This window comes from Mauremys mutica, chromosome 11, assembly GCF_020497125.1.
Source record: "Mauremys mutica isolate MM-2020 ecotype Southern chromosome 11, ASM2049712v1, whole genome shotgun sequence".
Lineage (NCBI taxonomy): Eukaryota > Metazoa > Chordata > Testudines > Geoemydidae > Mauremys > Mauremys mutica.
This window is the reverse complement of record NC_059082.1, coordinates 27,093,891-27,117,775: the sequence shown is the minus strand read 5'-3', so window position 1 is coordinate 27,117,775 and position 23,885 is coordinate 27,093,891. Positions and strand designations below refer to the sequence as shown.

General features: G+C 43.8%; 1 protein-coding gene across 2 annotated transcripts in view; it reads right to left on the bottom strand.

Moving 5' to 3' along the window:
• Positions 1 to 23,885, bottom strand: part of RNF111 (ring finger protein 111) — a 95,127-nt gene that overhangs the window by 47,457 nt on the left and 23,785 nt on the right. The window lies entirely within an intron of this gene.

The following is a 23,885-nucleotide window of genomic DNA, read 5'->3' as shown; positions in this document are numbered from 1 at the left end:
CCCACAAAGTACCTGACTAACCACAGACTCCATCCGTGGAGGGGAGAAATAAGGCTATAGACTTCCAGAACTCTGCAGTTGTGGGGCTCCCTTCATGTAGACCTTTTGAGTGCTACAGGAGAGCATGTATGGGAGATTGTAGACCTAGAAGAGATAGGACAGTTACCTGTTCCGTAACTGGTTTTCTTCGAGATGTGTTGCTCAGGTGTATTCCACTATAGGTGTGCATGCTCGCCACGTGCACCGGTGCACATGGTGAGCACGCACACCTATAGTGGAATACACATGAGCAATCACTCGAAAAAGTAGTCATTTGCTAATCACCTTGAGAAATCTCTTTGTCATAGCACACTAACCACTCGCCTCCCCTGTTAATTTTAAAAAGTAAATTAAATTCCACATTTAACATTTTATTTTTATCCTTAGAGATGTTAAGCACCCGGGGCTCCTAAAGTTCAGTGGCAGTTGTGGGCACTTACCTCCTCAGTAATATTTAAGCATAAGAAAGCCTGATTTTCCAAATTGGAAAATGCTGCATTTAGAAGCTTAGGAAGTCCACCAGGAATAGAGACACAGTGGAATGCTGGCATGGTGCACCACAAGCATGATCACCTACATTTATCTCCTGCCCCAAACCACCACTTCTGTAGACCTTATGAGCTCTGATATTAGATTTTTTTTTCTCTGCAGCATGCAAGCTTTTTGTATTATAGACCAATCTTCTCTGTTACTAAAGAAATTGACAGGTTTAGTTTGCATTTCTATTATATTTTCAAAAACTCATGATATTTTAATGTATTTACCAAATCAATATTCTTACATGAGAGCCATAAAGTGAATACAGTATGAAAAAGTTCCTTTGTATTTCCACTTTCCCAGAGGGCTAATTATTGGTGATATGGTGGCACAATAATACTGCATCATAACTATGTAAGATACAAGGCCTTGTTTTGCTCAACAGTTATGTGACTGTGCAGCAGAGCTAATACATGAAAAAAAAAATCAGGATTTTTCTAACATTTGATTTGAGTTTAAGAATCAGATCTGTGATTTGAAACAAGGAAAGCAGAATCTATAAAGCTAGACACGTTTTGGGCGGCTTAGATTGGGCAAGGAGAAATGCCACTCAATGAGCTAAGTAGTATTGTACCTGTCTCCACAAAAAATACACTCCCCTAAAATTAATGTTCTTATAAATTTTGTATCAGCTTAGCCTATATACTGTATACTATATACATCTAGTTTTAACCTAGAGTACACACAAACGTCAAGAAGTTCAGTAATTAGCAAGCAATGACAACATTTTTATTGAACTGAAATGTAGGAACCATTCATCAGCCTGCTGATCCATAACACCAACGGGCTCATCAATGCCTGATACGAGCTTTCCTTGACAAGGTTACAGGCCTAGTGGATTGATGGGAGGGCACTGTCAACGTGATATATTTTGTTTTTAAGTAAGGTTTTTGGCACTGACCCACAAGACATTCTCATAAGCAAACTAGGGAAATGTGGGCTAGATGAAATTACTATCAGGTGGGTGCAAAAGACCACACTCAGAGTAGTTTTTAACAGTACACTATCAAAATGGGGGGAGGGGAATGTATTTAGTGGGCTCCCAGAGGGTTCTGTTCCGAGTTTGGTATTATTCAATATTTTCATTAGTGACTTGGATAATGGAATGTGTGTATAAAACCTTCAGGTGACACCATGTTAGAAGGGGTTGCTAGCACTCTGGAGGAAGGATTAGAATTCAAAATGACTGACATATGGGACAACTTGTCTGAAGTCAGCACCTACTAGACAGTACTACACTTAGGAAGGAGCAAATCAAATACACAGCTACAAAATGGTGAATAACTGGCTAGGCAGTAGTATTGGTGAAGAAGATTGGTGATTATAGCGGCTCACAACTTGAATATAAGCCAACAGGATGAAGTTGTGAAAAAAGTGAATATTCTGGGTTGTAATAATAGGAATAATGCATGTAAGACAAATCAGGTAACTGTATTGCTCTCCTTGGCCCAGCTGGAATATTGTGTCCAGTTCTGGATGCCACACTTCAAGAAAGATGTGTACAAATTGGAAAGAGTCCAGAAGAGAGCAACAAAAATGCTAAGAGGTTTAGAAAACTTACTTTTGAGTTAACATTAAAAAAGGGCATGTTCAGTCTTCTATTCTGAAGACGAAAGGGGGACCTGATAGTCTTCAGATATGTTAAATACTGTCATAAAGAGGACACTGATCAATTGTTCTCCATGCCCACTGACAGTCAGACAAGTAGTAATCTGTAGCAAGAAAGATTCGGGTCACACATGAGGAAAAATTTTCTAACTTAGGACAGTTAGCACTGGAAAAGGCTACCAAGAGAGCTGTGGAATCCCTGTCATTGGCAATTTTTAAGAACAAATTAAACAACACCGGTCAGTGATGGTCAAGATATACTTAATCTTACTTTAGCACAGGGGCCTGGACTAGCTGATATCTTGAACTCGCTTCCAACCCTAGGTTTCTAGGAGTCTATCTCCATTTTACCATATGTATCAATAGGTCTAATTATGGCTATTCCCCGGGGATATAATTAGATTATTTTCCACATTATCAACCTCTGCTTTCAATGTGTAGTGCTCTTATTTTAGCAAGTGCATCATGCCTACGTGAAAGTAAGAGATGACTGAGTTCTGTACAATACAAGAGTACACACACACACAAAGAGAAAGAATACCTAAGAATTACAGTAGACAGCAAGCATCTTTGTATTTTCATGTTGCATCACGTAGAGGTCCATATAAAACCAATCAAGCAAGAGAATAAATAGGCTCCATAAATCAACTAGTGTAGAGACTCATCAGTTTTTTTGGGGAACAAGTGCAACTTGAACTGTAAATCCTCTATGATATTCTGGACCTCCCATAGGAACCCTAAAAAGTGAAGTCAAGACTCACCGCTCATAGCTAGCCCTCTAAATGCCATACCCATTGCATTCACTGCAGCTGGTAGGGACGTTTTCCCCCCCAACTAGTCTGCCTTCTTAATGAAGGTTTGAAACTGGGCTCTGTCCTCTAAGGGAAGCTTGTACTTAAAGTCTGGCATGTCTGAAGTAGTAATTAAGGTCATATTTTGCTAATAAAGCCTAATAGGTAGCGATACAAAGCTGCAGGCTTGTAGAGGAGTACGCCTTTCTTCCCAAAAAGTCCAATCTCTTTGAGCCTTTGTCAGCCAGGTGACTGTAGGGTGTTGTAACCTTGTTCTTTCTGTGTCTGCCTGCACCACTAGCGAGTAGGGCACTGGGTATATGCAAAGCACATCCACTCCTTTGGCAGGGACAAAATAATGCCAATTTTAGGTGTGGAGGTGCAGGGGGGCAGGGTATGCCAGACAGCCCTGGCTGGTTCCATGATGGCCTTATTTACTGTGAGAGCTACTTTGCAGGGACATATCAGCTATAGGATGTCAAGGTGCTGACACTAGGCATCTTGGACCTCCTCCAGAGGAATCTGGAGGTTATTTGCTATCTTCTGTAGGAGCTCCTGATAATGCCTACAGTTGTCTAGCAGAGACAGTGAAGAGGATGAGGTCCCTGTCAGTACTGGATCAATTTCCTCCTCCTCATACTCCAGTGGATTTGGTAGATTCCATGTGGGAAAGGTGGGGTAGGGCTCATGATAGATCTGGGGCATCTGCCATTTGGGTTCCACGGGCCCCACTAGGACAAATATGAGAGGTCAACTGATTGAGAGGGACCACACGGCATCGGGTACCAGCAGTCCCTCTCTCTGCCAGGGAATGATGGATGGGCCAGAGCATCCAGCTCTTCCAAGGTCTCATTCACCAATAGGGCCATCAGTATTGGAGGGTGAACACTTTTGACTGAGGGTTGGAGTGGAGAGGGTTCCCATATTGTCATAACAGTTTCCTCCTCCGGTGTGTGGCAATGTCTCTCAGGACGACCAAGCCCAAAAGGAGAGTGGACTGAGGATAATGGAGGAAGATATCCTCTGCCAAGATATAGGTGTCTGCGCATCCCAGTATTTGGGGCACTCCAGTGATCAGAACTGATGTTTCCAAACCTCCTAAGACATCTGGGGCGGATGGTCCTTAGAAAGGGTGACTGCTACAACCGAAGAGTCAGGTCTAGTACTCTTTGATGGAACCAGTGGATTTTGGTCTTTATGTTTAGGAGACAGAACAGATCGATTCTTTTTCTTACATGCTTTACCCTCCTTCCTGGGGGGGCGGGGTCTTAAGCAGTCCTAAGCCCTTAAGATCTGCACACAAAGGCAAACCTGCACGGAGTTGGGGATGAGTCTCTTCTCTTAGAAGCAGATTTGGATGCAGCTCTGTCCTCGAATCTATGAGAGTGTCCCTTACTCTCGTGTGAAGCCCTGAATGACAATTCCTTGGGCTTAGGAGCTCTACGCTCCACTCCCAAGCTCATGCTTGAGGTGGGTGTAATTGAGGCCAATGTAGAGGGTAGTCTCCCTGGCTGGATCAGAGTGAGGTCTCATGAGCTTCTCTCTAAGGTGTTCTCTCAACCAAAGCTCACAAGCCTCACATGTTCGAGAGGGAAAAGCAGCAGCAAATGCTGTACTTTGCTGAGATATTCATTTCACCCAGATAGAGGCAGCACTGGTGCTCATCTCACACAGAGAAGGGGTTAGGGAAAGGGACTAAATTCTTGAATCCCAGGACTCTAAGCATAGTCCTAGTCTGTGGGAATGGACTCCCCAAGAGGGCAAAAAGCTAAGCTTAACTATATTACAATTTTAATATTGCTAAATAATAAAACTATTTACAATATATATTTACAGACTGATAAAGAAGCTGGAGAAATCTGTGGACATAGAGGATTCTGACTCTGGCCATGCAGTACATAAGAAGGATCTAGAGAGATATTTGCCTGCACTGCCTCTTCTGCCTTCAGTCTAGAGCATGAGGAGAGCAACTGAAAATGTGCAGGTCAAGTGACACTACTTACAAAGAATATCTGGATTCGGGCGCAGGGCACACATGCATACCCACGTGTGGAATACATGTCAGGACCAGCACTCTAAGAACCACCACTGCCTCAGCTAGGGATGAGGACAAAATAGCAGCTGGTATTGCCTGAACTGCCAGGTTCATGAACTGCAATCTGAGACACTGTAATTTCCAGACACAGGGTAGGAGAGGTTTGTGATGGGTTGCCCTCCACTCCGGGGTGTCACCTGATGTACTGGAGTCCCAATGAGACAGCCCGTTCCACCAGCCTGGGCTCCCTCACCCTGTCCTGCTGTGCCAGGCCCTCATGCCTCCTGTAGCACACACTTAGGTAGGGACATGCCCAGGCTGCAGAAAGACTCAGACACTGAAATCAGCTCTGTGTGGGAAAGATCATCTAGGGGATTGCCCAACACTCAAGTGCACACCCCCTTTGGGGAGAAAACCCAAAATTATATCGTCTTGCACTGCATAGAAAACTGTACAGCATAAGCTCATGAAATCTGCTCCCTCTCCCAATGTGCAGGAAGATATGCACAGCTTTTTGCCCCATCAGTTTTGGATTACACAAACGGGGTTTTAGAATAAACAAAACAAGTTTATTAGCTTCAAAAGGTAGATTTTAAGTAATTATAAGGGATAGCAAACAGATCAAAGCAGATTACCTTAGTAAATAAACAAAAATCGCAAACTGAGCTTAACACACTAGATAGGTAAGATATACACTGGCAAATTCTCACTCAGTGATAAACAGGCTGACAGATTCTTAAGGCATAAGTTGCCTTGGCTTTCCCAGGTTTTCATACAAAGGCTAAAGATCCTTCTAGCCTGGGACTGTCACTCCCACAGTTCAGTCCTTGCCCCTCAGGTCTTTCCAGGTGTGATGTTGCAGGGAGAGTGAGGTACCCTCATGATGTCACTGTCCCCCTTTTATATCTTCTTCCCACTTGCTGGAAAGCTCTTTTGCTGTGACCTGGGTCAAACAGTTCCCACTGTGTAGTGCTATCTCTGAGATGTTTCTATTGTACACAGTTCCTGGGGGTAATCTTTGTGCTTGTGTGCATTTCCTCAATAAGCCATTAACATTGTCTGGCCTTTTTAACTGTTGTACCTGAAAGGTTGCTTGTGGGAGTTTTCAACCTCACAACACGTTTCAGTAACACATACTTAGCCAAACTTTATAACTTTCCATACGATGATACGACAACACCACATACAACACAACAAGATACTAATATTAATGTTTAGCAGATCAAGGCTTTTAGAATGATACCTCACAAGACATACTTTGTACAAAACATATCCTAATTACATGACAGTGGTGAATATTGGAGTGTCAGGGTGTCACAAGGTTCTCACTCTAGGAGACGATGCAAAGGCATGATATCTAGAACCAAGACCCCCCAGTTTCCAATAGAGCCATGTTATGACATTATATCAGAAAGAGGCACCAGGGCAAGTGTCTACTCATAAACCTGCTATGTCCTAAGTGAAGCCCTCTACTCCCCTTTAGATTTGTTAATAAGTAAGGGAGCCTTCCCTGCTGTGTTGTGAGTCAGAAGAGGACAATGAACATACTAAATCTAAGGGAGGAGGAGGGGGAGCATCTGAAGCTTGAGTACTAGTATTCTACAGGACATAAGCCCCAGATCAGTACTCTGTGCCAATGATGTAAAAGGCATCAGTACCACAAGAGGGATTTTTAGTCCAGTGAATAACAAGGGAGACTGATTCTTCTAAGAGCTGAAGGTCCATTGTTACTGCATGCTTTTTTGTATTGAGAGGGGCAGTGCCACAAACCTTAGGGTTGGCTATGCCAGTGCACTTGGTACAGACATTCTGTGCAGAAGCAAGTAGTGTTTAGGAGAGTAGTACTGATGAGGTCCGTACCATAGTTACTGACTCCAAAGCACTCCGTGCTCAGGTAATCCCTGATGCCGTGACAGCAGCTGATTGTGCATCCCCAAGTAGATCCAAAGCCCCAGTACCATGCTTCCTCAGAGTGGTTACCCACATCAATCCATAAAATCCCCTTAGAACCAAAGAGGTGAGATGACAGACTTCTCGCTGGGAAACTACCATTGAGATTTGTCCCTGCTTTTCCCAGATTAGCTACGCTCCTCAGGGAGTTTTGCAAGGGAGTTCTCCAGGTGAAGGAGGAGCAAATACAGCACCCTTGTGGTAAGTGACTGTCTGTAGTGTGTGTGTTTGTGTTTGGGGGTTATTTGCTGTGTGCTGAGCTTGTGTTTGTCCGTCTGGTTGGTTGGTTGGTTCTTTGAAGGACCGTGTGCTGTGGCTGGCAGTTGGAAGCTGTGAGCTTCAAAGGAAGGTTTGAAAGCTAGAAGCCTCTGTTAATAGGCTGAGCCTTAGTCAGCGGGCAGGGCTATCAAGCAGGCCAGGGCTTTATAAAGCAGTGCACAAGCGACCAGGGAGCTTTGCGACCAGGGGCTGCTAACAGGGAGTTTCGCAAGGGGGTTTGGATGGGGAGTGGGAAGAGGGCAAGGGCCCCTTGCTGTTTTTCTTAAAACTATAACCTAAACTACATTCATAACTTCTTGATTTAAACAAAACCCTTTCATTAACTAGGAGACCATGCAGGCAGAAGCCCAGCAGCAGAGTGGGGGCTATCCAGTTTATTGCGCTGAGTGCAGCATGTATGATTACCTGCCCTGTGGGCGGGTGGCATGTGTGTGCATTCGGTGCAAGGAGCTCCTGGCTCTCAGAAACTGCGTACGGGCTTTGGAGGCCAGGGTGGCAGAACTGAAGGAGCTAAGGGAGGCAGAGAGGTATGTTGATGAGGCTTTCCAGGACACTGTAGAATTATCCCACCTCCGGTCGGACAGCCCCTGCGCTATTGAGGAGGAGGAGGAGGAAAGGCCCAGGGAAGCAGAGCAGTCAATGGGAGCAGAGGGAAACCTTCCCATAGCTGGGACCCTCCTTCCAGATGGTGTTAGGGTATCCTCTCGCACTGAGGTTAACTCTCTGGGGGAGGGAACTCCAGTTGCTAGGAAAAGACAGGTATTGGTAATGGGAGATTTGATCACTAGAAACATAGATAGCTGGATTTGTGATGACCGAGAGAACCGTATGGTGACTCGCCTGCCTGGTGCGAAGGTTGCGGATCTCTCGAGGCATCTGGATAGACTTATGTGTAGTGCTGGGGAGGAGCTGGTGGTTGTGGTACATGTAGGTACCAATGACATAGGGAAGGGTAGGAGAGACGTCCTGGAGGCCAAATTTAGGCTGCCAGGGAAGAGACTGAAATCCGGGACCTCTATGGCCGCATTCTCAGAAATGCTCCCAGGTCCCTGCGCAGGGCCAGGTAGGCAAGCAGAGCTTCAGAGTCTCAATGCGTGGATGAGATGATGGTGTAGAGAGGAGGGGTTTAGATTCATTAGGAATTAGGGAAACTTTTGGGATGGGGGAGCCTATACAGGAAGGATGGGCTCCACCTAAACCAAAGTGGAAACAGACTGCTGGCACTTAATATTAAAAAGGTTGCAGAACAGTTTTTAAACTAGGAGATGTGGGAAAGCCGACTGCTGCAGAGGAGCATGTAGATCGGACAGAGACTTCTCTTAGAGGAGAGTCTATTGATAGAGATTCTCTGAGTTATAGTCAGGAGCAGAGGATGGAAGAGGATAATGTAAGGGACAGATCAGATGAGAAACATTCACAAAGAATCGGACACATCAGAAAAGGGCAGACAAACAAAGACAAGTTTTTTAAAGTGCTTGTACACAAATGCTAGAAGTCTAAATAATAAGATGGGTGAACTAGACTGCCTTGTGATAAACAACCAGTGGGCCCCCTCGATGATCGAGATACAAAAGGAGCGCTTAAAGACAATAAAGTCATTGCGGAGAAACTAAATGGATTCTTTGCTTCAATCTTCATGGCTTGGGATGTTAGGGAGATTCCCAAACCTGAGCCGGCTTTTGTAAGTGACAAATCTGAGGAACTGTCACAGATTGAAGTGTCACTAGAGGAGGTTTGGGAATTAATTGATAAACTCAACATTAACAAGTCACCGGGACCGGATGGCATTCACCCAAGAGTTCTGAAAGAACTCAAATGTGAAGTTGCAGAACTATTAACTCGGGTTTGTCCTTTAAATTGGTCTCTGTACCCAATGACTGGAAGATAGCTAATGTAAAACCAATATTTAAAAAAGGGCTCTAGAGGTGATCCCGGCAATTACAGACTGGTAAGTCTAACATCAGTACCTGGCAAATTAGTCGATACAATAGTAAAGAATAAAATTGTCAGACATCTAGAGGAACATAAATTGTTGGGCAAAAGTCAACACGGTTTCTGTAAAGGGAAATCATGTCTTACTAATCTATTAGAATTCTTTGAAGGGGTCAAACATGTGGACAAGGGGGATCTAGTGAACATAGTGTACTTAGATTTCCAGAAAGCCTTTGACAAGGTCCCTCACCAAAGGCTCTTACGTAAAATTAAGTTGTCATAGGATAAGAGGGAAGGTCCTTTCATGGATTGAGAACTGGTTAAAAGAAAGGGAACAAAGGGTAGGAATTAATGGTAAATTCTCAGAATGGAGAGGAGTAACTAGTGGTGTTCCCCAAGGGTCAGTCCTAGGACAAATCCTATTCAACTTATTCATAAAATGATCCGGAGAAAGGGGTAAACAGTGAGGTGGCAAAGTTTGCAGATGATACTAAACTACTCAAGATAGTTAAGACCAAAGCAGACTGTGAAGAACTTCAAAAAGATCTCACAAAACTAAGTGATTGGGCAACAAAATGGCAAATGAAATTTAATGTGGATAAATGTAAAGTAATGCACATTGGAAAAAAATAACCCCAACTATACATACAATATGATGGGGGCTAATTTAGCTACAACGAATCAGGAAAAAGATCTTGGAGTCATCGTGGATAGTTCTCTGAAGATGTCCACGCAGTGTGCAGAGGCGGTCAAAAAAGCAAACAGGATGTTAGGAATCATTAAAAAGGGGATAGAGAATAAGACACAATATATTATTGCCCTTTTATAAATTGATGGTACACCCACATCTTGAATACTGCGTATAGATGTAGTCTCCTCATCTCAAAAAAGATATACTGCCACTAGAAAAGGTTCAGAGAAGGGCAACTAAAATGATTAGGGGTTTGGAACGGGTCCCATATGAGGAAAGATTAAAGAGGCTAGGACTTTTCAGCTTGGAAAAGAGGAGACTAAGGGGGGATATGCAGGAGCGGCGCCAGAGTTTCTGGCACCCTAGGCAGAATTCGGGGGGCGGCATTTTGTGTGCTCCCCACAGGGCACGCAGGAGCTTCCGGTCCCACTCCCATTGCGCCGCCGAAGAAGGACCCTCCGCCGAAATGCCACAGGCAACAGCGGCAGTCATTGAGCTGCTCAATTGCCTGCCGCTGTTTTCCGCGGCATGTCGGCAGAAGGTCCTTCTTCGGCAGTGCAACGGAAGCGGAACTGGAAGCTCCCGTGCGCCCCGTGGGGAGCGCACAAAATGCCGCCCCCCGAATCCTGGCACCCTAGGCAACCGCCTAGGCTCGCCTAATGGAAGTGCCGGCCCTGGGGATATGATAGAGGTATATAAAATCATGAGTGATGTGGAGAAAGTAGATAAAGAAAAGTTATTTACTTATTCCCACACTACAAGAACTAGGGGTCACTAAATGAAATTAATGGGCAGCAGGTTTAAAACAAATAAAAGGAAGTTCTTCTTCACACAGCGCACAGTCAACTTGTGGAACTCCTTGCCTGAGGAGGTTGTGAAGGCTAGGACTGTAACAGCATTTAAAAGAGAACTGGATAAATTCATGGAGGTTAAGTCCACTAATGGCTATTAGCCAGGATGGGAAGTAATGGTGTCCCTAGAATCCGTTTGTCCAAGGGTGGAGATGGATGGCAGGAAAGAGATCACTTGATCATTACCTGTTAGGTTCACTCCCTCTGGGGCACCTGGCATTGGGCACTGTCAGTAGACAGGATACTGGGCTAGATGCACCTTTGGCCATACCAGGTCAGACCATTCTTATGTTCTTATCTGAGGACTTAGGTTTTATCAGCCGTACCTCTGTCTGAAGCCATCATGGGTCTTTCCAGATGGAGCTCAGTTAGTGTATCTGAAGCTGATGAGGACACTCCTGCACCAAGGTGAAACTTTTCCAAGGGGGTCTGCCCTCCCCAGATCAGGGACTAGCAACATAGATAGATCTAACAAAATCATCTTTAAATGTGCCTCTCTAGCTTTCAAGGACCTTCTAGAAAAGGAATTGCACACCACACATTTATCAGAGATGTGCTTCTCCTAAACAAAATGGCATGTTGTGTGCCATCATTTACTGAACTGCCAACCTGCAAGAGGGGCAATACTTAAACCCAGGAGACTTAATAACATCCCTTCCCATGACCCAATACCAGGAAACTCCAGTCAGAGAAGAAAAAGAAGGGAGTACACACACTTACAGCTAAGAGCAAAAAGGGATGCATAAAGATGCAGACACTGAGGAGCTCAGTCTTGCAGCAGTGGGTAGTGAGAAGGAACAGTGGTGGAATACATATGGACAAGCGCTCAAGTACTTTCAGCTAAGCCCAGGAGCATGCAGCAGAATGTGCAAAGATGCTAGGTATGGACATGCTTCCTTTTCTCCTACATGGAGGGTGAGATTATGCCCCCTTGTACTAACAAGGCAGTATCAGATCAGCGTGCTGCTTTAAGAATTGCAGAACAGTATGGTCTGGGTAACTGAATGTAGAAGGGTACACCTGACTACTCACATGTGGCTCAGTGGTCGGACAGCTGACTACACATGTTACAGCCTACTAGGTCAGGAGCAGCAGAGAGACTGGCAGCAGCTCTGGCAACATGTACATCCACAGTTGACAGCATGCCACAGTCACTGTTTCAAGCATAATCTTGGGAAAGCTGCATGATGTCACAGAGGAGTGGCTATGGTCCCTCTCGGCTGGTTTTGCAGCAACAAGGGAGTAATCAAAGACAGAGCACAATGGTCTCCTCCACATCCCTAGCTTCACTCACTGCCTCAGTCTGGTTGAGAGCCAGTTTTTGGATAGCATTGTCAACAGCTCTCCGCCTCAATGCATTCATGGTGGATGCAGTCTGTGGGACTAGCAATCTGTGGTCCCACCTAAGGAGGTGGTACCAAGAGATGCTATGGGGAGCCAGAAGAAGCTCCCCCCCGCCCTTTGCAGTAGTGGCAGACACGTTTGACAGCCCCTATCACCACAGAAAAGTGCTCCCAAACACTGGAGTAGAGGGACAGTTGTGTGGCAAGGGGCTCCACTCCTCTTTCACCTCTCCACCACCACCACTACTCATCCTAGCCCATTTGATTGTTTTAAAGTCAGTGTCCTACTCCTCAGCTACCCCTCTTCCCTGCCCTGACTAAATGACACACTGAAAACTGCACACAACAATTTCTGTTCCAGGTCAAAATATTTTGTTATGACATTTGGGACTAAACATTTTGCTATTTCAGAAACTAATTTTTGCCGGGTTTTGCTACAAAAATCAAAACGTTTTGATTTGGTTCAAAGTAACAAACAAGTTGCTCTGACAACCCTCCTAAAATGGAATTACTGTTCCCTACACACAGTTCTAGCAGGCACATTTTCCCTCAATATCCTCCTCCCCCACCACTAGTAACATTATCATCATCTGAAAGAAGGACTCACCATGAGCCAAAATAATTTAAATGCTTTGCTTAATATTACATTTTCTTCTTTCTGACCTTAACTAGTAATGATTTGACTATGAGTGGCCAGTAGGGATTAATTTCAACATACTGCCAGTCAGCTGAGTTCCAGGAAGATTTCCTCATCTCATTACTACCAAAAAAAAGTTGATGTGCACTGTTGATTTTTTTTTTTTTATTAAAGAAAAGTACTATAAAGTGTCATAATTTTTGCTCCAGTTTTACTTCCTTAGTTTGTAAATTACACATATACCAGATGCATAATTTAGGAACTTTGTTAAGGGTTCTTCTATACACTATCCCCTTTTAAACAGTGTTTGAAGAAGTAATCCCTTTCTTTGTTTTATTTATACGAGAGAGAAGGGATCAACTAACTGTTTTGATTTTTTTTTTTAAAGTCTCCCACAAACAGGTTCCTTACACAAAGTCACAGCTTTGGATCTCTCATACTTATTTCATCTCCCACTTTGAGGTTAACAAATTTAATGTTTTTTTAAAATACTGAACTTTTCAATTTTCAGGCCATTAGCACTTGAGAATTTTAAATATGATTATTACTTTAGTTTTGGCAAAGAGAAAGAATATCACTTAAGATCAAATATCTGAAGATTAACTCCATGTCTCAATCCTAATATAATTCTCCCCAGAGGAGGGTAAAATTTGAAACTACCATTACTTAAGTCTAGCAACAAACTTGAATAAAAGTTAAATCATCAAAAATACAGTTAGCTGCTCACAAGCACCTTTTAAACAATAGGCCTAAAGCTAATGTCGAATACTACTAAATAACGACTCAGTGAATCATCACTTAATAGGGGATCAATAGCTCAACACAGGAATTACTATAATCCATTTTTTAACTATAACAGATTTGATGGCAACAATGGAAATACTTTACATAATATTCCCAAATCTGTGGTAAACAGTACTTCTCTGCAATACCCCATGTGCCATAGAATTCATTCATTAAGTAGGATTGCAGGTAACAAAATGACAAATCATTCTTCTTATAGTCAAGTATTAATAGAGCTAGAATACAACATCCATTTCTACAGAGGTGTACTTCCCACTACCTCGATATAATGCTGTTCTCGGGAGCCAAAAAATCTTACCACATTATAGGTGAAACCGCATTATATTGAACTTGCTTTGATCCACCGGAGCGTGCAGCCCCGCCCCACCCGGAGCACTGCTTTACCGCGGTATCTCGGGTCGCATTATATTGGCGTAAAGGTGCACCTATTTTAGCATGCAAAATATTGTCAACAACTAGCTAAGGCAGCACAAACCATCATCTTCTACTAAATAAGTTATTGTTCCTCTCTCTCCCCTCCACAAATGTCTCTTAATATAATCTCTCAGAACTTTTTTCCAATACAGGTTATTCAGAAGAATGTCATGAAGCAAATTCAGCAGTACCTGGGAGTCCTCAGGTCAGTTTTCTAACAGGAAATTTAAAACCAAGGGTGGAGTTGGCTAAAGGGTTTAGATATACCTTCCATTAATTTTAAGTAGGAGACATATCTAATATCCCTTGACTTCTATGAAAAATTTCAAAAGGGAGTATTTTTAAAAAAAAATTAAAGCTAAGATTTCCTGTGACACTGCACATCTTCTCTCACTGAATTAAGATGCTATGTTATAAGAGTCCAATTCCACAAACACACATGTATTTACCTTTACTATCATTGAAATAAATGGGACTACTAACAGGAGTACAGTTCACATGTGCAACTCTTTGCAGGATCAGAGCCTAAAGTCTTTAAAAATTAAATAAAGGCTGTGAATCAAAGAAGTTGTCAAATTTCTCTTTTTAAATTTACAGCCACCCAAATTACTGAAACCAAGACAACAAGTTCATACATTATTATGACCTATGGGTGGGGGAAGATTAACACTACCCATTCCTTACACGACACTTATTCAATACATTTAAAATAGGTATTGTAAGAAAACCAGTCTTCTAGATTTGGCAGAAAAACTATACTATAAATTAGAGTGCTGTATAGTGTATTTTCAGGTTTTATTCTCATTGACCTAGATTTTTACTTCCCTCCAAAACACATCCTTGACTTTTTAAAAATGTAACCTGCTTCATCTATATGAGTTATGTGAAGCTGAACATAAGACAGACACTTATTTTGCTTTGAACAGTGTTCTAAATAGTGGTGAACAACTACCTTCAGAACGTTCTGTTTATTCACAACATTTCAAACTAAAACTCTGAATTAAGTTGGAATTTTAAGACTGCAGGTGGCACCTTCTGTTCAGCAGAACAGCAACAGAATTTGTAATTCTGGAAATGATGTGATGTGCCTGACCAGGCCACATGACATTTGGTCTGAATAGGAAGTACTCAGATAACTTCACCACAATAAAGAATAACTGACTGGTAGGCAGGGCATTTTCTGGCATTTAATGCTTGCCTGGAAGAACCTAAGGCTTAAGGCTGAGTTGAGGACGTCTTTCAGTCATTAGATGACTGAATCCTGGAACTGAAGATCAGCACTGCTATTATAAAAAACACAAAAATATAAAACTGTAGAGAAAGACAAAGTAATTACATGCATGTGTTCAACTGAAAGCTGCCAAGGATATAGTGCTTTGTTTTAGAAGGAGGTCTTTTCCAAGTAGCTGAAGACCAGTAGTAAACAAACAGAATTTTACACTTGTCACTCCATTAGTGAAATTCAAGATTTAAATTTATCAGTAATCTGCATATTGAAGGAGCTGGAAAATTCAATACAATCTGAAACTTATTGACAATAAGTCATCAAAATGCATTGGAACAAGCCTTTGACCTGATCTTGCTACCACTGGCAAGACTACCATTGCCATCAATGGGAGCAGGATTCACGTATCTGGGGGAGGAGAAGAGAAACACTAGCCTTTATCTGATACTCTCCTTTTAGACCTTTTGGCTACTACACAAACCTTTTCTTAATAATGCTGATCAGAGAAAAATCTGAATATATAAAAGAATCCCATCTATCTTTAATCAAGCCTTGAATTAATGTTCTATAAATGCAATCAGCTTAATCTAGGCTCATTTTTGACACTTTAAAGGTTACCTACAATACACAAAAAGCTTAAAGTGATAGTTTGAGAGATATCTGAAAAATCTTTCCAAGCATACCTGAAAAATATTGCTGCAGCTCCTAACATACATTAAGGTGAACTGATCAGGCATCTCTGAAGATGATGGGCAAGGGTTAAAAATGCACAAGACTGAGAAAATAGGCAAGGGCTAAAACCACAGAGTCAACAAGAAACAGTACTCCAAAGGAAAAAAATCAGAATTTAAAAAAGAAAATAAATGAAGATAAAGAGCTACAGGCCAGGCTAAGTGCAAAAAATAAAGTTGATTTATCCTGTCTCTCCTCCCTTTCCTTCCCACTGTGTGTTATCTTGTTTTTTGTTGCCTATTAGGGGTGTAATCTTGTTGGTGCACAGACTAACCTGACGCAAATGTCATGTCTGAGACCTATAAATTAAATTTATGGAAGTGGGGGTTGTATTAACAAATGTTTCTGTGAAACACACACACACACACACCCCCCAAATAAGTGATCCACTACTGCTTTAAGGAGCACGTTCAAAGTAGTAAATGCTTATGTTTAGAATGCAGTTAATTTATCCAAACCAAATGACTCTGTGGGAATATCATTTGGTCATTCTTGTTAAATATTATTATTCAAAGACCTGGGTGTATTGGCTGATCACAGAAAGACTATGAGCTGCCAATGTGACGCAGCCATGAAAAAGGCTAATGCAGTCCTAGGATGCATCCGGTGAGGTATTTCCAGTAGAGACAGGCAAGTGTTAGTACCATTATACAACGCACTGGTGAGACTTCATCTGGAATATTGTGTGCAGTTCTGGTCTCCCATGTCTAAGAAAGATTAATTCAAACTGGAGCAGGTGAGGAGAGGAAAACCTACCTTATGAGAGGGGACTCAAAGAGCTTGGCTTGTTTAGCCTGTGAAAGTAGAATGAATTATTGTAAAAAATAGAAAGGATTAAAGAAATGCTGTATGTACCTTTAAGCAGAAATGAGGAATGTTAAAATACAGGTGTCAGGAAAAGAAACATTAAGGCATAAACAATGAGTCCACTTAAGCTAATGGTGAAACATTAATTGGAGATTGGTAAAAGTTAGTAAGGAAATTAACTATGTATGTCTAGCCTCAGGTAAACTTGTCAGTTCTGCTCCCTTTGTTATCTTGTCAAGTTCGTGCCCTTTTATCTGTATAAAATAAGGTAGTGTGGGTCTTGCATGGTGCTCACGTTAACTGGGTGTTATTAGCAAAGCGCTGTGCTAATAAACAGAGTGGTCTAACAAATTGTGAGTCCTGAGTCTGACTTTGACAAGCCTAACCAAAAGAAGGCTGACAGGAGATATGATTGCTCTATAAATACATCAGAGGGATAAATACCACAGAAGGAGCGGACATATTTAAGTTAAGTGCCAGCATGGACACAAGAACAAATGGATATAAAAACGTTTAGACTTTAAATTAGATGAAAGTTTCTAACTATCAGAGGAATAAAGTTCTGGAACAGCCTTCCAAGGGGGGGCAAAAAACCTAACTGGCTTCAAGACTGATCTTGATACATATATGGAGGGGATGCTATGATGAGACTGCCTATAATGACATGTAGTTGATCTGTGACGGCTAGCAGCAAGTATCTCCAATGGCCAGAGATGAGACACTAGATGGGGAGGGCTCTGAGTTACTGCAAAGAATTCTTTCCTAGGTGTCTGGGTGGTGAGTCTTGTCCACATACTTAGCCCTGCTCTACACTATGGGGTTAGGTTGAATTTAGCCATATTAGGTCAAGCTAAAAATGACTGCGCCCACACAACCAACTACAATCCGTTGACCTAAAGGGCTCTTAAAAACTACTTCTGTACTCCTCCCCGATGAGGGGAGTAGTGCTAAAATCGACCTTGCTGGGTTGAATTTGGGGTAGTGCAGACGTAAATTGACGGTATTGGCATCCGGGAGCTATCCCAGAGTGCTCCATTGTGACTGCTCTGGACAGCACTTTGAACTCCCATGCACTAACCAGGTACACAGGAAAAGCCCCGGGAACTTTTGAATATCATTTCCTGTTTGGTCAGCGTGGCGAACTCAGCAGCACAGGTGAACAGGCAGTCCCCCCAGAATCATAGAGCATACAGTGTTTCTACGCTCCCCCTATCATCTTCGTCCCTGAGGTTACTGCAGATTAGAAGGCGAAAAAAAAACCCACTTGCGATAACATGTTTTCTGAGCTCATGCAGTCCTACTGCACTGATAGGGCACAGCTTAATGCATGGAGGCATTCATTGGCAAAGGCCAAGAAAGAATTAAGTGAGCGCGAAGAGCGGAGGCAGGATGCAATGCTGAGGCTAATGGGGGAGCAAACGGACTTGATTAATCATCTGTTGGAGCGGCAGGAAAGCCAACAAGAGCACAGACTCTGCTGCATCCACAGTATAACCGCCTACCCTCCTCCCCATGTTCCATAGCCTCCTTGCCCAGTTGACCGGGGAGGTGGGGAGAGAGTCCCGGGCACCCAGCCACTCCACTGCAGAGGATGGCACAAGCAACAGAAGGCAGTCATTCGAACAGTTTGATTTTCACTGTGGCAACAATAAGCAATGTGGCCTTGTCCTTTATATAGTTACTTTATTTTGAAGGGGAGAGGGTGGCTGGCTTACAGCAGTGCTGCCAGACGAAAAGGTTGGGGACCATTTCTGTGGATGCTCGACTGCTGGCCAGGACGCGGGCGCATTTAGATGCCCCTGCGGTCACCGCCTTGGGGACCGTTGGCTTACATGGAAGTAAATTCAACAAAGGGGGCAGATTTGCATCAAGGAGAAATACACACAACTGACACACCGAAGCCTGGCCAGTCATGAAACTGGTTTTCAAAGCCTCTCTGATGCGCAGCGCGCCTTGTTGTGTTCTTCTAACCGCCCTGGTGTCTGGCTGCTCAAAATCGGACGCCAGGCGATTTGCCTCAACCTTCCACCCTGCCATAAACATTTCCCCCTTACTCACAGATATTATGGAGCACACAGCAAGCAGCAATAACAATGGGAATGTTGGTTGTGCTGAAGTCTGACTTAGTCAGCAAACAGTCCTAGTGAGCTTTTAAACATCCAAAGGCACATTTTACCACCATTCTGCACTTGCTCAGCCTATAGTTGAACTGCTCCTTACTACTGTCCAGGCTTCATGAGCCATGGGAGCAAGGGGTAGGCTGGGGTAGGTGCAACCACGTGGTGCTGCCGGCTGGGAGAGCAGCCTGAGGCAGAAGCCTCCAGCTCGCATGATATTCCAGGCAGGACTGAATCTCCATGAGACGAAACTTAAAGAAGAGAATGACCTGGAGTCTCTGGCTCCCATTCGGTGCTCTAAGAGGAGGATGGCCATGTCTGTCCAGGCGCCCCGATCGACCTCACTGAGGAGGATTCCAAGGAGTTCTCCCAGAGCAGCAGTACCATGTCTGCCAGCAGCACCCAGGAGGACCAGAACGGATCCCCCGAGCTCATCGTTGGGGAGCTGGAGAGCAGAGTAGCAGGGGAAGTGGTGGAATACCAGGATGGGAAAGATTTTGGAATTGGGCAGCTCGTGTGGGGGGAAGATCAAGGGCTTCTCCTGGTGGCCTAAAATCGTCGTCTCCTACAGAGTCACATCCAAATGTCAGGCAATCTCCAGAATGAATCATGGAACCATAGAATATCAGGGTTGGAAGGGACCTCAGGAAGTCATCTAGACCAATCCCCTGCTCAAAGCAGGACCAATCCCCAGACAGATATTTGCCCCAGATCCCTAAATGGCCTCCTCAGGGACTGAACTCACAACCCTGGGTTTAGCAGGCCAATGCTCAAACCACTGAGCTATCCCTCTCACCTGCACTGGGTGCAATGGTTTGGGGATGGAAAGTTCTCTGAGGTTTTAGCAGACAAGCTGGTGGGTCTGATGGCAGCATACCTTTTAGGCAGCATGTCAACCACTCCACGTTTAATAAGCTGGTCTCCTATTGATGAGCTGTACACCATGCCCTCGAAGTTGCTAGGAGCCAAGCAGGGAAGACATTCCCAGAACCCCCGGTCAAGTGGCTAAAGACTAACTTCTGCAACAACAGCAAGGAGTGGGTGGAGGAGGACCAGAGCAGAGACCAAATGGTTTCTGAGGTCACAAACAGGAGCCTTGAAGACAGTTGTTTATCGTGTGAGAGAAAAAACCCAGCCCTATTCCACCTGCTGTTTGAGGGGGGCCTTTGCTAGACTTGCAAGGATTGATTCCTGGAGCTCTTCTACATGTATGATGAGGACAGGTACCAGTCCTACTGCACCGTCTGCTGCGAAGGCAAGGAGCTGCTCCTGTGTAGCAATGCCAGCTGCTGCAGGTGCTTCTGGGTCGAATGCTTGGAGGACCTGGTACAGCAAGTTACCTTGGCCAAGGCAAAAGAACAAGAGCCCTGGAGCTGTTACATGTGTCAACCACAGAAGTGCTTATGGGGTGTTACAGTGCCAACTGGACTGGAATGTACGGCTGCAAGACTTTTCACCAGTGACAAAGGACAGGAATATGATGCACCTAAAATCTAAAAAGGCCTTCACATTTCCCAGAGTCACTACCCTTGATAACAGAACATCAATTATTGCATTGGCTACTTGGATCACAGCAGCCCCCACAGTAGACTTGCCAACAACAGCAGCAGTGAATGTGAGCTGAGCGGTCTCCATGCTTGCCATGGTATGGCGTCTGCACAGGTAACCCAGGAAAAAAGACGCGAAACGCTTGTCTGCCATTGCTTTCACGGAGGGAAGGGCGACTGACGACATGTACCCAAAACCACCTGCGACAATGTTTTTGCCCCATCAGGCATTAGGAGCTTAACCCAGAATACCAATGGGCAGCGGAGACTGCAGGATAGCTACCCACAGTGCACCGCTCCGTAAGTTGATGCTAGCCATGGTAGTGAGGACACACTCCGCCGACTTAATGCGCTTAGTGGGGACATACACAATCGACAGTATAAAATGGATTTCTAAAAATCGACTTCTATAAAATCAACCTAATTTCGTAGTGTAGACATACCTTTAGGGTCTAACTGATCACCGTATTTGGGGTCAGGAAGGAATTTTCCCCCAGGTCAGATTGGCACAGACCCTAAGGATTGTTCACCTTCCTCTATAGCATGAGACGGGTCACTTCCAGGTTTAAACTAGTGTAAATGGTGGATTCTCTATAACCTGGCGTCTTTAAATCAAGATTTGAGGACTTCAGTAACTCAGTCAGAAGTTATGGGTCTATTAAAGGAGTGGGTAGGTAAGGTTCTGTGGCCTGCAATGTGCAAGAGGTCAGACTAGAGGATAATGATGGTCCTTTCTGGCCTTAACGTCTCAGTCTATGTAACTCCCTTTTATCAGAAATCAGCTTTGATAAAAAGTAACAACTTTCTAAAAATGATTTCTACAATTCAAGTTTTAGAAGTTGCACACACTCCCTCAACAACAAATAGATATGTATATATATGTTAAAGAGACACCTGAGTGGCTCCACATGTCAGTGCCAAGTTTTCCGCTTCAAGCAAAGTTGCCTGACAAAAGCATCTAACTCTAGTAGGAAGGCAGATTCTCAACCTGGAGAACTTGTGGCTCACCAGACACTCTGCAAGGACAGACATCTGTAACATCCTTGTGAATTTTGTCCAACGTTCTAAAACGAAGGATCACTAGCGGAAATGAGAAACAAATTCTGATATGGATATCCTCCATATATACCAGGGGTCTCAAACATGCGGCCCGTGGGCCGCATGCGGCCCTCGGAGCTCTTCCCTGCGGCCCGCGGAGCTCCCCCAGTTACTTCCTGTCGCCACCAAACTCCCCTCACTCCCGCCCCCCTCCCCGAGTTATTTTCTGTGCCTAAGCTCCCCGCGCGCTGCTCCCCAATGTTTGGGGCCAGGTCTCTCCCCTGGCCCCACCTGCCGCCCCCACGCGCCTCCCCCGAGTGTCTCCCGGCCCCCACTTGCTGCCCCCTCACCGCCCGGGAGCTCACGCTGACTCCACTCCTCCGCTATGCCGGCTCCCGGCATCACCTGCTGCCGCAGGGTCCTAGCGCCCCCTGCAAGCCCCACAGCCCTCACCCCTGCACCCCCTCCTATCCCCAAACTCCGTCCCAAAGCCTGCACCCCCATCCCCTGCCGCAGCCTGGAGCCTGCACCGAGCACAGAGCCTGCACTCCAGACTCCCTCCCCCACCCAAACTCCCTCCCAGAGCCTTAGGGCAGTAAATCTAAGTGCGTGTTTTGTCCTTTGAGTGAGGTGCATTACTGAGTGTATATATTTATTAAAACTGCTTGGAAATGACTTCGTCAAAAAAAAGAACACTCATGGAAGAAAAGAGAGTTTTCCAAGACAAATGGGAGAATTTATATTTTTTCACAGAGGTAAAAGATAAAATTCAATGCCTTATTTGTCAGCAAACGATTGCTGTTCCCAAGGAGTATAACGTGCGTCGGCACTATGACACGATGCACCGGAATATGATGCATTCACCGGAAAAATCCGAGAGGAAAAAGTTCAGCAACTTAAAGCAGCATTTGCCAAGCAAAGAAATTTATTTTCAGGGATTAACAAGTCTAGCGAAGATTCAGTAAGAGCAAGTTTTGTGATAAGCGAAATGATAGCTAAATCATCGCGACCTTTTACAGAAGGCTTATTCATAAAAGAATGTCTTATGAAGGCCAGTGAAATTTTATGTCCTGATAGGAAGAAAGTTTTTGAAGGCATAAGCTTGTCTGCAAATACAGTTGCCTGCAGGATAACGGATTTAGCTGATAATGTACAAAAACAATTGATTCAAATGGCAAAAGACTTTGAAGTATTTTCAATTGCTCTTGATGAGAGTACAGATGTATCAGATGCCGCACAGTGTGCAGTGTTCATTAGAGGTGTGGACTGCAATTTGAATATAACTGAAGAATTGCTAGACTTAATGCCACTGAAGGGTACCACAACGGGACGTGACATATTTCAAGGATTGGAAGAGTGCATTGAAAAAGCTGCGCTGCCATGGAACAAACTCGTATCTTTGGCTACGGACGGTGCACCATCAGTGTGCTCTGAAAACATTGGTGTGGTTGGATTATTGAAGACCAAACTGAACAGCCTCAATATACCAGGAATTAGCTTCACCAGTATACATTGTATTTTGCACCAAGAAGCCCTGTGTAGTAAAAGTCTACAAATGAAAGAAGTTATGGATGTAGTTGTTAAAACTGTTAATTTTATACGTGCACGAGGGCTGAATCACAGACAGTTCACTTCTTTTCTAGCAAGTATGGACAGTGAATATGGGGAACTTCTGTATCACACTCAAGTTAGATGGCTGAGTCGTGGAAATGTTTTGAAGCGTTTTTTTGCACTTAAAGAGGAGATTGATTCCTTCATGAAAATGAAAAACAAGGAGGTTCCACAGCTTGCTGATTCCACTTTTATCTGCAACCTTGCTTTTCTAACAGATGTAACTGATCACCTGAATGCACTGAACTTGAAACTTCAGGGTAGAAAACAGGTGATAACACAGATGTATGACAGTATTAAGTCATTCAAAGTCAAGCTTACTTTATGGGGGAAAACAGCTGACTGCTGGCAATTTGGTCCATTTCTCAACTCTGAATTCCTTAGGAAAAGTTGAATCCAAATCCTTGAAAGAATATGCAGAGATCATTTCTAACTTACACAAACAGTTTGATGTGCGGTTTAAAGATTTCAAGGCACTTGAACCACATTTTCAACTTTTTTCCACATCATTTGCTGTTGAAATTGACAATGTTGCAGAGGAAATGCAGATGGAGTTAGTGGAGCTTCAGTGTGACACGATTTTGAAGCAGAAGTATACAGATGTTGGAATTCCAGAATTCTACAGGTTTCTTTCACAAGAAAGATTTCCCATGTTATTCTCTGCTTCTGCAAGGATAATGGCAATGTTTGGAAGTACATATATATGTGAACAGTTTTTCTCTTCCATGAAGATTAACAAATCTGTGTTAAGGTCAAGGCTCACTGATGAACATTTGCAAGCAACACTGAGATTGGTTTCGTCTCAGGATATCAAACCTAATATTGATGCTCTGGTTGATGCAAAACGCTGCCAGCTAAGTGGCCAAAAATGAAATGACTGTCAAAATTAGCACTGAC